Source organism: Corvus hawaiiensis, chromosome 4 (genome assembly GCF_020740725.1).
Source record: "Corvus hawaiiensis isolate bCorHaw1 chromosome 4, bCorHaw1.pri.cur, whole genome shotgun sequence".
NCBI classification, from domain to species: Eukaryota; Metazoa; Chordata; class Aves; order Passeriformes; family Corvidae; genus Corvus; species Corvus hawaiiensis.
In genome coordinates, this window is record NC_063216.1 from 35980373 (window position 1) to 35993218 (window position 12846).

Here is a 12846-nt window from a genome sequence, read left to right on the forward strand (position 1 = left end):
TCCCTCTTCTGCCATGTGTGGCTGAGGATCGCTGACATTGTTAAAATCAGCAAGCTAATATCTTTCTCCTGACTGAAAGTCTCCTCCATAATTGCATTTTTTACCCAGAATTGCTTACCCATTTAAACATGAAGAGAGGCTCTATAGGGCACCACATTCTCTGTGTAGTGATACTCAGGAATAGTAATAACCACTTCACGTCAAGAGTAAGAAGCAATATCCATAATTTATATCATGTTCTGCCCTAGCTAAGTTACTATCTCCCCCATTAGTAGAAGTGATATTGCTTCTAAGTCCTGTGCTTGCCCTAGCAGTGCTAGTTCCAGCAATCTACACTTTAATGAATTCAAAACCTTTCCAAATACAGTTTTTTCTTATACTTCCTGTGCTGTTGCCAAGAGTCTGTACATTCTTCTTACTCTTTTTGTCTCGGTTTCTGTAGCATTGGAATGAGTCCAAAGGAGGGCCACTAAGTTGATCAGAAGGCTGGAAAACCTCTCCTGTGGAGACAGACTCAGAGGGCTGGGACTGTTCAGCCTGGAGAAGAGAAGGCTTCAGAGAAGTTGTGGGTGACCTATGCTTGGAACTGTTCAAGGCCAGGTTGGATGAGGCTCTGAACAACCTGGTGTAGTGGAAGGTTCCCTGCCCATGACAGAGCTGTTGGAACTAGATCTGTTGCAATCTAAATCACTCTATGATTCTTATATCCATTTGACCAAACTCTCTGCCTATCAGCTTCATTTAGTTTTGTTTCTTCAGTGTTTTTTCACTTATGCATCTTTACACATGTGGTGTTAATGTCTGTCCTGATGTCCTGCCCTTTCCTGGTGAGTCAACTCCATCCGGAATTCCCCAGGGAAAGGGTTGCCCTGGCTGCACACAGCTGCAGCAGCAGAACAGCCCCACTGCTCACAGTGCTCAGACCTCCTCCAGTGTCTGCGTGCAGACCCAGGCTGGTGCTGTCATGTACAGAGAGTATATCTGGAAATCTCTTTTCCAAGGCTTACTCTCCCCACCCCCAGTCTTTTTTGTAGGAAAATTTGTGGGGGAACTAGAATCACATCTTCCACCAAGAAAAGCTGTTCCTAATTAGGGGCTGGGGCAATGAAACTGGCATGGACTCAGCAAGTCTCAAGTGAAGCTAGGCTTTTTCAGTAAGTTTGTATTCATTAAAATGGTCTATCACCATTTTTATTAAATTTCAGTGGATTCAGAAAAAAACTTGCAAATAGTTTCAGCCAGAGGAAAGGAAAAATTTCATGCTTCTTATTTAATATTCTTCTTGCTAAGATGTCCATGTAGCATGATATGCCCTTCACCAGTTAATGAAATCCTTGAATTTGTTTGAAATCATGCTCCCACTGCTAGGAAGCCTATTTCAAGGGTGGTAATCTCCTTGTGATGCTCTACTTTGTTACAGGACTTGAAATAATCACTGATTCTCTCTCCTGGCAGTGAGGATAGGCTTCATGGTATTATAGGATCTAGGCTCAAGTCCTTGGCTGAATCAGAAGCAGATTGAATTGGAGTGTAGATTTTTTTTTCTCTCTGAGGAGGCTGTTTTCAGCACCAGACTAGAGGTTCACACTGCTTTGTGAATCCTAATATTTGTTTTTTGTAATGACTGGAACTGCTTCCAATGAAAAAGACTGATGGCAATGCTCCTCAACTCTGTTTAGCAGCAAAATAGAAGTGAGTAACACTTATACTGTCTTTGACAAATCTGCCAGGAGCAAGGTCCCCAAATTCCCTGCTTCTAAATTAGTGACCAAATTGGGAAGAGAAAGCTGTGCATGAAGGTTTTCTCTGAAGGTCCCAGTGGTTTGGATCTTTTAAAAAGCTAGTTATTTATGTGTTTATTTTGGTTTGGTGCAAGTTCTTTAACATTCAATTTAAAATACCACATATAAACATGGTGTGAGGTTTATTTTTCATTTTTATATAAAGAAGAAGATTAAAATAATTATTTCTTCTTTAAACAAATATAAATATTTTTACATTGGACTGACTACCAAATAAAAAAACAATCAGAAAAGTAAATTTTCTGTTCTTAAGTCAAGAATTCCATGCTTTCCTTTTTTTCTCCATTGTTATTTATTTACAACTGCATTCTGTCTGGCATCAATGTGGCAGACTTATTATGTATTGAGGAACATTGAGGATTATTTCAGCTGCAGTGTTATCCGTGCTTCTCATTTTCATCAAAGCATTAATAAGACTTGTGCCTGTATTTTCCTACTTTTGCAAACCCTGCGTTACAGTCCCCCTTCTGCATCACAAAATCATGGAGTTATTTTGTCAGTTGTAGAACTGGGAACAGATACAAACTGTGATGAAAAGGAAGTGATGTGATATGAACAAATCAGAAATCAGTTATCAGATCACATTCAAAATGGCTGTGGATGGCATTTTTTACTTAGAAAGGTATGCTAACATTAGCCATATTGATGGCCTTTTCCACTTTTTAAAAAGTGCCCTTTCACAGCATTGTAACTGTAGAAAAAGTGCCTTTTTAGGGAGAATTCTTAGAGATCTCAAAAATCTGTGCAGGACCCTCGGTTGTTACCAGTTTTACTCAGTATTTCCGGATATAGGAAAAAGCTCTTGTTGTGGCCTGTATCTGAACAAGTAATAAAAATAGTGTATCTTTCATTTTTCATGTCACTAATATAACGATTCTTTGATAAGGAAGAAGAAAAAAGAACTCAAATACTAGAAAAGAGAAAATAAAAGACATTTAAAAAATGACTAGGAAGGGAAGAGGAAAAATTTGTGATGAGCGTATAAAAGAGGAAGAAGAAAAAACATTTGTAAAAGAATGGGGAAGGAGACACAAGATGCTCATGTGCTTTTAGGGAGGAAAAATGGAAGCTGGAAAGCTTGGAAAATATCAGTCCACAATGCTGCTTATAGCCTGAGACTTATAATCCTTCAGCCTAGTCTAGAGTTATTTCTTTTGGGAACTGACACAACAGCAACAGCTAAGAGTAATGTTGAATATTTGTAATGCTGACTAAAGCACTGATTAATACTCAGTCCAAACACAAATGAACTGTGCAGATATGTGAATAACACCCATGAGCTTTCTTCAGATCATGCATTGCTGTATTCCGTGCACTGTTTCATGCTTTTTTTCTTGCCTTTTAGAATGAATTACAGAAGGAATATGATAATATGCCACAGCCATCAATTTCATTAGTTGGAAACCACATGAAGAGGCAATGTCAGCTGGCAAACCAATTCTGGCAGCTTCTCAGGCTTAGCCTTCACCCTGTAAACCATATGCGTCTCTGTGTTTTATCAGCTTATATGCTTAGTTTCATCAGCTGATGTATCAGATACTGGTTGATGTCAGATCCAAGGTCTACTAAATTTCAGAGGCGTGTTTACTTGTTGGGCTTTACGGAAGTGCCATGGCCCCCTCAGTACTGTGAGCTGCTGAATCACAGCTCAGATGTACTACAAGATCCAAAGCAAAGTTTTGGCTTCTTGCTAGCCTCCATTTCACATCATGCAATGAAAAAGTCCTATTTTTTTTTTTAAGAACATCGGAAAAAGGTTGTGCATGCTGAAGGATAAAAGTCAATATTTGAAGGTTATAGAAAAAATGTTTAAAGAAATTCTAACTGTCCAAACACTGCTTAATTATAAAATCTTTGCCCATCTAAATTGGCTGGCTTTGTAAATTCATCTTACTCATGATAGGAAAACAACTGGATGCTTAATGTTGATTGATATGGAGCAAATTTAAATTTAAATTCAAATTTTAGAATATCAGAAATCCAACTTGCAGTATTTTTTTTTTTTATTAAAGAACAGGTTACTTTTCAAGATAAACCTTTTTCAGGCTTTTTTTTTAAAGGAGATAAACATCTGATCTTACATCCTCTGGGGTTCCAGGAATGTAAAAGTAAACTTCTTATTATACAGATAGATTGGGTTACATTGGTCCCAAATGGCTTCTGGTCAACAATTTGACAGTGAGAACAGCAGCACTGTTTTGAAATGGCCATGACAGCAATAGCAACAAAATTCAGCTGTTCCCTCGTTCGGGACAATGAAGTCAGTGAAGCAGCGGTTCACAGACACGGAGGATGATCTTATGGGTTCCTATTAAAAACTAAGGGAAAAGTAAGGGCTAAAAGGTAAACTACTTGAGTTTCCCTAAGTCCTTTTCTACTCTAATCATATATAGAAGAGTAGAAAAAGACATTAATTTTGAAAGTGAATTTCAAAGGAAAGGGAAAGCTGAGAAGAAAATACTCAACAGCTTATTAAATCCTTGTACCCACATTATTTCTTTTTGGCTCACCCTTAACACAACACATTTTTATTTCAATACACAATCTAATTAGGGAATAAAATGTTGGTTTGGATCATTCATTTTCTCTCCACACTGACTCATCTTCTTGCCAGAATTCCACAGTGGCAAGGTTGTTCTTTGTGTCAATAGCTCCCAATTGAGTGATATATATGCTCGTTTCAGTATGGTTTTTTTCCAATTAAATATGTGTAGCACACAAAAGAAACATACTGCATGCATGTATGCGACATAGGGTAGAGGAAGAGGCACAAGAATGAATAAAAGATACTATAAAATGAAGATTTTCATGAAACTGGTTTTAGTTAGAGGAAAATGAAGCTTTTAACCATAATCAATGCTTCAAGCTATTCTGGAAATAATCCAAAAGAAATGAAATGAGAATGAGGTACTTGAAAGCTGCTGGGTTTGAAATAGTAACAGCTGCGTCTAGAGAACCTGGACAAGAGGGCTTCTTATCCAAATATCTGTTTAAATAGTATTTCTGATTCAAGCATACATCTCAGTCCATTAAAACAAAGAAAAAAAACAGGGTAAGCACACAGGACAAACACCATATGATCTTCAATAAACAGCCTTATAATCAAACACCGTGTAATTATTTCAAGAATTGAGTGCCAAAAATATGTTGTGATTCTATGAAATGTACCCTTAAGGATTTGTGAAAAAGAATAGATATTCTAGGATCTGTGCCCATTTATCCCCTTTTGTTCCACATGAAAGAAATTATATTAAATCAACTGAATATCTGGAAAGAATTAAATCATCATCTCTCATTGGCAAACCTAAAGGAAAAATTCACAAGAAGGCACAGTTTTATATAATAAAAGTTCTCATGTTTCATGGAGTAAAAGGGAAAAAACTAACTGCCAAAGGGAAAGTTTTTGTTGCCTTTGGTTATTCTTCTCAGACTATATATTATGGAGTCCTCCTCTGCTCCCTTTATTATCTTTATTCAATGATATAAAATTTCAGACAAAATGAAATGAAATCATTTCAAATTCTCTTGCATTAAGTCCTTCAGGAACAAACTTTTCTCTGTAGCAGCTGATACAGTGACAGTCACTGCCACTATAGAGTAGCAACCAAAGCTGACTGGTCCCCTCAGCAGGATTCTTTTTAATGACAGAAATGTCTGACTTATTCACTGCCCTTGAATTCTATTTAAAGTAGCACGTGGGCCAAAATCTGCCTGTGCTAATGGGGTTTCAGAGGTGTAAATGAAATCAACGACTTTTGCCAACAGACTGTGCTCACCACAGGCCCCAAATGATTTGCCTCAGAGATGGCTTTACTTCAGTAATGTCGTTTTACAAGTCACACTGCACTGTTCTTTAATTTACGTTTAGTTTTGGCATATTATGCTTGCATGTTAGTTATCATTAAACCACCATAAATTGTTCAGGGCTCAACTTTCATTAATCTGCACTCTGATGGGAAAATTTGATGATTTTCACCAGCTGCAGCTGTGTTCCTCAGAATTTACTAAGGTAAAGAAAATCTATGAATACTAGAAATTACAAATGAGATGAACACCTACATCTCTGCATAACAGAGATAAACTGTCTTTTTTTCCTTCCAGGAAATGATTATGTGAAAAAGTGGCAGTTCAGCATCTTATTTATGGGTTAAACAGCAACATCAGTAACTGGGTGTCCTCTTACATCTCAAGTCATTCTTCAGTAGTTCTTAGTCCTTCCCTCAATCTCTTCCACTCCCTGCTGATCTCCCATTGCTCATTTTCCTTAGACAAGTTTATTGATTCACACTTCTTGATCTTTAACCTCTGTGGTGGGGATTCCCCAGTCTCCTGCTGATGACTACATTAAAGAAACTGGAATTTTGAATGGGGAAAATTTTCTTTTTCTTCTGTAATTCTCCACAATGTCATCTATGTGTCTTCCTTACTGATGTTAATATCTCACCCACTCTTCTTTCAGACCCCACAATCTTCTGTGGTGTGAAGTTTGTCACCACATGTTATGCTCTTTCATATGCCTGAACTGTCTGTCATTCCTATGCATGGTTCTTTTCAGCATTTTTGTAAAGCTCTGTTGTTAAAATGTCTTTTTTCTGGTCTCCAGTACAGCAATACTTTTTCTTCTTCCTTCTCTCCTCACACATGATCATTCAGATACACTTCATACATTATAAATGCCCAGTTGCAAATACTTCTCCTTGCCTACCATTTTGACCACATCAGCCTATAGCTGAATATTCCCACTTACTCCCTTCCCATGGATGGTTAAAAAGCCCTTCTGATCTTCATATACAACTTCTTCATTTGGACCAAAAATCTCCATTACTTGTTATCACATAATCTAGTTAATGCATTTTGGTGCACTAAAACTACCAAAGGCTTTTCAACATCATAGGAGAATTCCTCTACTGCTCTTATGGATAGGAAACTTTAAAGTTTCCACCTGAACTTACATATGGCTGACAGAAGGCCTTTTGCCATGGTGCCAGCAGATAATTTTTTCCCCAGTTACTTACAGCAGACCAACTGACTACCAAAGGAATCAGCAAATAACTGCGGGCATTTGGGCAAAACAACACTATAATCACTGCACTGCTCATCAAAGGACTGAAACAAAAAGAAAGCACCATTTATACCATGAAATTCAACACTGTTTCCCTTGTGCCTATATGGAGAATTTTCCTCTGCACCAGAGCTGGAGTTATTCCCTTAGTTTAAAGCTGGATGAATCCAGATAAATCTGGGTTTCCTGACTTCGGGAAACTTGCACAAGCTGAAACTTCCCCATGAATGATTCCTTCACACATTAATTAGCACAACTTTGTGTGAAAACAAGACATAAGCAATCTTGAAATAGTACTGAAACAAACTAAATGTGCAATTACGTGGAAAGATAACACTTTCCTTTTCCCTTCTGTGTATCATCCAGTCCTTGTTCATTTTCCCAACACTTGCTTAGATCAGGGTTTTGCTTTGTTTATCTCTTCTGGATGGTATCTGATAGTGAAATTTCAGTCAGTGAACCATTTAACCTGTATTTTAACTGTATTGACTGTGCTAGAAAAAAAGCCTTTCTTTCATCAGCCTATTCTGATCCTGCTTCTGTTAACAGCAACAGAGACGTGACAGAGATTGCAGAGCAAGACCACAGGGTAACTTGGTGCAGGTGGTGAGCTGAGTAAATACTGATTTTAGGCAATGAGGGTCAATGACACATTGTTCAGGCAATGAAGCAAAACAAAGAAAACCCCTAAAAGACAATGCCACAAATTAAAAGTTTAAAGGCCATTTGATTACACTATGCTGAGATCCTTTGAAGCTGCTAGGATCTGTGTGAGTGTGTGTGTGTATATAAATTAGAAAAACACTTTTGGAAAATGCCCCCTATATTTCAAATAGAGCTGAAAAGCAACGTTTTAATACTTTAGTTCAACCACAAATAAGCACAGAGCATTAACTTAAGTATTTTTCTTGGATACCTGCATTTTAAAAATATGACGGTCTGACCTGTAAAATAGCAGAGAGTTTCACATGCCACTCATCAACCAATGATAGTTTCCTTCATTGTCATGCTCATAGCAATCTGCACTCTTGCTGAGCTGCTGTCTTTGTTGACATTTTCTAAAAACTTTCAAAAGCTGTTTTCCAAATATTTAATTCCTATAAGTGAAGGTCTGGCTAAAAACATGTTTAATTCTTGTTTACAGACACATTATTTTATTGGTAATAGATAAATCCATAGTCATTCCAAGAGCTAAAGTAAATTAATAGTTTTCCTTAAAGCCTACAAGAAAAACCAAGATTCTCACATTCTTTGTACATTAGTGTCTCAAAGGACATGTTCCCACATCTACTCAGAAAAGAAACAGTTTAAAGCAGAAATTCAAACCAAATAAACAATATAAAAAAAAAAAAATTTGGATGAAGGGTGATGTGTCTCATTTACAGTGCCAGAGGTCCTGGAGTCAGGCTGTGGTTAGCCCTGGCCCAGATCAGCTATGTCTGTCTCACTTTGTGCAACTGGCTTGTTCACTTCTTCCCCGCATTCTCTGACCACAGCACCCACCTCCCATGTACCCACTGAGTGTCACATTCCTTCTGTACCCTCAGCCGTGTAAGCTGAAGCATCCAGAAGCTGGATAGAGCCTGAAATTCTCTGTTGTAGACAGAGTAGGATTATCTAACAGGACCATACTCAATCATTGATTCCATAAGAGATTAAGAGAATTAATATATTTCCAAAATTCTAGATCAGAGCAATGTAAATTGAGGATGGTAGAGCATCCCTTGATATCAAAGCCCTCAGAGCCAGTACCTTGGCTCCTGCTAGAAGAAACAATCAAAAGGAGACAATGCATATATGGCATTGAAGGATGCAACTGATATTTAGAGAACATGAACACTAAATGCATGTCTAACACACTGGTGACTGTGTAAAGTGTTAAAATTACTGGTTTATACACTGCACTAATGATTCCCAGATTATATTCTGAAGCCTGGAGGAATTACAACTTTTTTTGGATCACTGTGTGTGAGAATTACTTGCTAGTGAGTTGTACTGTTATAAAATTTATGGTACTACAAGTTATTAATATCAATGCATTTTGTAAAAAATTCAGTGAAAGCAAAGAACACCTTTATGTTGCAAACATAGGATTAGTTGAAGGCATTCAAATGCAAATGAAATTGCAAATGCCATCTTCTTTACAAACATTTTTTAACATTTTGGAAACGTGTATAGAGGGTATAAACCACAGCAATATATTTAATACAAAATGCAAACCTAAGAGCATACATACAATTTCATATGAAACTGGGACATATTTATGCTAATGAGAAAAGCAACTTTAATTCATTACATCAGTTTCAAATTTTCTCAGGATATTGAGGACATTATGCTTCATAAAATCTCTTACAGTCTCTATCTATGAAATAAGTGCAGCATAATAGCGTTCACAATTTCATTTGAATACATGGGTATGTCAACATACAACACAAAGCTTGTCCTCTACTGAATTCCGTATCCTTGTCTTATTGAACTTTGTTTTCCGTTTATTTTTCAGTCCCAAGCAAAACATCATTCATCTTTTAGCGATAAATATGATAACCCAGCTCTGAACTGTACTTGTTTAGCTAAGCAAAAACATGCTGAAATTTTCCATCTCTGAGGCCAGGAACTGCATTTTCCTGAAAGGGTCTAACACCACCAGTCCACAGGCTGGGCTGAAACAGCAGACAATAACTCTGTATGCTAATAAAAACCATTTTGCAACACCACATGCTTGCATACGCAGCAGTGCTATCTTATATTCAACCATGATTAAAGAAAGAACAGTGATTTCTTTCCCTGCTCCTTCTCAAAACTGATGTAAATTATACCTCTTAAACACAAACTGTAGATTTGGTTTTAGAAGAATGACAGTCTGTCTAATGTGAGAGGAATAGGACCCAAGTATGTGAGTCTGAAGCTCTGACTCCTGCCTTTGGCCTCAGTGGGAATTCCTGAAACTGCTTTCATTAATGAGCTCTAGTATAACCTGCAAAGATCTGTGTGCATGCACATACCTGACAGACCAACCCACATGTGTAACCCAAGTCATTTCAAAAGTATGAAAGGAATAGTAACAAGGTAGAAAAAGTTGACCCATTAAGATTTCTCCAGCAAAGTCATTAGAAAAAATGTCTACTTCTCATATCCTTAGAAAAAATATATTCTCTTGATACTCTTTAATCAAATAAAAAGAAGTGCAAGGAATATAATTTATTACATAGGGTATTGCAGACCTGTTTTAGCAGAGTTTGAATAATTGGAGTTCTCTGATTTCCAAAGTGCTTTCCTAGGCTAACAGAATGGTTTATTCACATATACTATATAGTAACAATCTGACAAGGTTTTCACCTGCTTTGAAATTTATAACATACAAAAAGAGTGAATAACATGCTATGATGGATTTAACTTGTGAGCTTATTATTAAACAAATGTTAGAGATGTAAAATTGAAAATGTATTTAAGGAGGATCTTAGAATTTTACAGCAAGCCTTGCTTAAGATGATTAAAAGTAATAGGTTTTGGATCTTGCTCACAGTCTGCAACAAAGTTTGGTAATTTCAGAAGCAGATATTGAAGGCTCTAAATCACCCTTTCTGAAAGAAAAGTGGGAGCCATCCATTTCTGTTCCTGTAACTATGGATTGTTTGATTCTACTGTAAATGTGCATGGTCTCTGTTAAAGCTAACGCTTTTTCTTAACTTAGAAATTCTAAGTATACCAAATGCAATGATGTATCAGAGACTATATAGATATAGTCTTTACATATGCAAGAAAACAGTATTCTGCATGCTCACTTAGAAATTCATCATAGTCTGGTAGACCAGACTGCACGAAAATATTCTGAGATTTTACTGTTAGTAAGCAATATTAGACAGACCTAGCATACATCTGACAAAAAATCGGCATGTTATTTTTTTTCTGCAAGATTCAAAAAACCCTGACCAACCAAAAAAAAAACCAACTGAAAACCCCCAAAATCCGAAACTAAACAGCTGGACAGGCAGTACAAAAAAAGCAACAATAAATATTTGAATGACAGGGAAAAAGTCATATGCTATCTGCCTGCATCAACCATGGAAGTAAGAGGTCACAATAAAAGTAACCATTGAGGAAAAAAATAACAGACTTTAAGGGTATCTGAACTGAAAATGAATCCACCATTAAGAACCAAAAATCAGGCAAATGAGAAATAAGACACTTCAGTAGATCTGTACGTAACGGGTAGTTATTCCTCTGACTCATTAAAAAGCTTCTTTTTATTACTGGCATTCACTGTTTATGCAGAAATAATTAAATCTAAACAAGGCTTTGCTAGCAGAAACAATTGTAGCTATCTCAAATTTTCTGTTTAACTCTCTTTTCCCTGCTGTTTATGCTGATTTGCTCAGGGGATGGAACAGTTGGAGCACTCTAAATCCTTCTTTTGTACTTCTTTTAACTTTGATGAGCAAAATGGAAATGCTAATCCCTTCTGCAGACACATGATTTCCTTCCTTTCTCCTTCTCTCTGAGATATTTGTTTTTCTGTTATCCAGTCTTTGTTCCCTAGTCCCAGAGAGGTTCATATGATGCTCTCCTTTTCCCAGGGCCCTAGGGTGAACGAAGTTCCACAATCCAGCAATTCATGAAATGCAAGTGATACTGAGACAGGCAAGGGATCTATCAAAGCAGCCTTCTACCCCTCCATCCTCTCACTATGCCTTTAGAACAAACAAACAAACAAACAAACAAACATTCAAGAATGTTCAGTATTGCAGAAGGAATCAGTCTAAAATACTGGCCTGGATTTATTTTAGCCCTCAAACTGATTGTAGGAACTTCAATGATTCCAGGATTTCACATTGTGCTTTTCCTTTGTTCAATATAATTCTGACCACATATTTAAAATTGGAAAATAAATAATAAATAATGATTCAGGAAACAATAAAGTCACAGATTATAAACAAGGTGAGAAAAACATTTATTTGGACATGAAGCAGATGCACTGGTGCATCATGTAACATCCATGAAAATGTTGCAGGATTTTCATATTAAAGGTCTGGGAGAAGTAAGATGTAAAAGAAGGTTGATCCAGGTGCAAAAAGGTAGTGCTCTTTGCTATGTACTGTAGTAAAATTCTTCATTCAGTGGGCATAATATGGAGTACTAAATACTACTTTTATTTAGGAAACGAAAACCAATGCATTTGAATTAGATTGAGGTACATATGTGTAGGCAAAAAGATATTGTTTGAAAATTCATATTTTAAATCCTAAAATATATTTTTTAAATTCCCAATAATGCATGTCTTTTCAACGAATTTAGAATGTCTGTAGAAGGAGTTGCATCTACTTTGCAGTCACTTGTCTACAATAAACTCAAAGAAAACAAACATTCATTTGCTTGCTCATACTAACATTAACAAGCTCATGAGGAATAACATATTTTGAGAAATGCATATTCATGGACCTCCCACTTCTGACCAAAACACAACTGTCTCTGTCACACAGTGTGAGTGACCCCATTTCGTTCATCTGATGGATGCATTTCTGCTCACAAAATATGGAAGAGTTGGAGGAAACTGAGTGCAATTTTTTTAGAGACTGCATAACCCAACAGTTGAACTTGCTGTCACCATTACTGGAACACTCATGTATTACCTCCCCCTTATGCAGGACTGGTTCCTGGCCCAGGAGAAAGTGATCTTTTATTCTGTTACTCTTATTCGAGATGAGAATACATCAACATGCTAATTTATTTTGCTTTATTACTCAGTTTCAGACCAGGAGAATCTTTTAGCCAGGTGCCAAGGTAAAATAGCAAAATGAATGAGATATTTTGGGATTCCCCTGTCACTCCTTTCAAAGCTGGATATATCTTGCTTTTCTTGTTAAAAAACAGTACAAGAATTTTCCAGAGTGGACACAGTAAACTGAAGACCTCTACTGCTGTTCAGACTGGCAGGCCAAGAAGCTGACAAGAGGGAAAGTTGGTACAATACCCAAGCTCTTTCTG